At 53.6% G+C, this 2,060-nt stretch overlaps 1 long non-coding RNA gene across 1 annotated transcript; it reads left to right on the forward strand.

Moving 5' to 3' along the window:
- Positions 1-1,233: 1,233 nt before the first annotated feature.
- On the forward strand, positions 1,234-1,881 carry LOC139564522 (uncharacterized). The gene is made up of 2 exons (XR_011672765.1): positions 1,234-1,550; positions 1,646-1,881. It is a non-coding gene; the product is annotated as an uncharacterized lncRNA (long non-coding RNA).
- The last annotated feature ends 179 nt before the right edge of the window (positions 1,882-2,060 follow it).

Below are 2,060 nucleotides of genomic sequence, written 5' to 3' on the forward strand. Positions count from 1 at the left end.
TCTCCCTCCGGCGCAGCGTTCATCTTTGTGGAGAAGAAGGACAAGACCCTGCGCCCGTGCATCGACTACCAGGGACTCAATGACATAACGGTGAAGAACTGCTACCCGCTCTCACTCATCTCCTCGGCCTTCGAGCTGCTCCAGGGGGCCACTGTGTTTTCCAAGCTGCATCTACGGAACTCTGGTGTGGGTCGGAATACTCCCGCAACACCCTTCCCTGCTCTGCCACGGGCCTATCTCCTTTTGAGTGTTCCCTGGGGTGTCAGCCCCTGCTCTTCCCCGAGCAGGAGGAAGAGGTCGGCATTCCTTCTGCCCAGATGTTCCTTCTGCCCAGGAGCCCGGTCGGCCCTCCTCAAGACCACGTCCTGGTATCGACGATAAGGGCAGATGGTATGGCTATCCACCCGGGATCTGCCCCTCCGGGTGGAATCCCACAAGCTCTCCCCCAGGTTTATCGGCCCGTTGCCCATTGCCAAAATGATTAGCCCCTCTGCTGTTCATCTTCTGTTGCCCCGTACGCTTCGTATACATCCCACCTTTCATGTGTCCAGAGTTAAACCCATGTCTCACAGCCCTTTGTCTCCTGTTTCCAGGCCCACCCCTCTCCTTCGCCTCATCGACGGCCAACCGGTTTACACGGTGAGGCGTCCCTTGAAGGTTCGACCTCGGGGCAGGGGGTTCCAGTACCTGGTTGACTAGGAGGGTTATGGCCCGGAGGAGAGGTGCTGGGTCCCCGCCAGGGACATCCTGGACCCAGGCCTCATCACATCCAGTACCTTTCCCCCATTACTCTGGTTATTGACCCCTGCCTGCCTTGACCTGTTGTTTGCCTGCCCTGTTGCCGTAATAAACATTGTTACTCCGACACAGTCTGCATCTGGGTCTTACCTTCAAATCTGATACCGAGCCCAGTATGGGGCAGTCAGACAGTGGAGGCAGCTATGCTTTTAGCAGCACGCTGAGCCCCGTTACGGTGGTGACGTGACCCGGATCGACAGTTGGCCTTCGCTCAACGGTCGGGGTTGTCACTGTCTAGCGAGTTTAGAAGGGGTGAGTGTAACGGAGTTAAGAATGTACCATAAGCTCCCTCCACACCTATCTTGAAATGTCGTCGATGGAGCCTTCCAAGGCTCAATCGGTTTGCACAGTGTCAAGAAGGACGGTTACCTGTGTTGTAAAACAGAGGATACTTGGTTTGAGCCCAGCATAGGGTAGTTAAACAGTGGAGGAAGCTAAGCTGTTAGCAGCGCCGTAATGGGGGTCAGCGTGCTGCTAACAGCTTAGCTTCCTCCACTCAGGAGACACTCTTATCAGTTGTCTCCACTAATTTCCATATCAATATGCATTTTCTCTATGCATCCCCCAGTACTCTCTCCCTCTCCGTCTCTCTCTCTCTCTCTCTCTCTCTCTCTCTGTGTGATTGTGTGGGCGGAGACAGGTGTGCTGGAGTCAGAGCAGATCCCCACCAGCTGCAATCTGTTCCATAATCAAGACCTCTACAAATACTCAGCCCTGCCACTTCCACGGTGCCGGATCGTAATCTCTTTTCAGTCAGTCTATGCTTCTAGCTATTTGTCACTATTCAGATCCTGTTACCCTACTGTGCCTGTTTCCCTGCTTGACGCTGTTTTCCTCTCCGCTACAGTTCTGCCCGCTCTGACTCTGGTCCCTGTCTCCTGTCCCACGTCTCGTCATCCTGCTACTCTGTCCTGGATTCCCCACTCTACTACTCCCTTGGATTCCCCACGGACCTGCTTAACCTGTCTCAAACCTTCTCGCTCCAGCCTCAGCCTCCGCACCAGGTCTCCAGCGACCCGCCCAGCTTCCCCTGACCTGCACTCCATCTTCCCCTGTGTTCCAATAAATACCTTGGTTACTTCATCCCCGTCTCCTTGTCTGAGTCTGCTCGTGGGTTCTCCTGTTCCACTCCGCGTAACATATATAGTACCTCAAAATACCCCAATTCATGTTATTAAGTTCAAAAGAATACTAGAACCTTATAGTCCCAAGCTCTTGGCATGTCTCACATGCTGATTATACATGATGATTATATTCACAAG

This window comes from Salvelinus alpinus, chromosome 35 (assembly GCF_045679555.1).
Source record: "Salvelinus alpinus chromosome 35, SLU_Salpinus.1, whole genome shotgun sequence".
Lineage (NCBI taxonomy): Eukaryota > Metazoa > Chordata > Actinopteri > Salmoniformes > Salmonidae > Salvelinus > Salvelinus alpinus.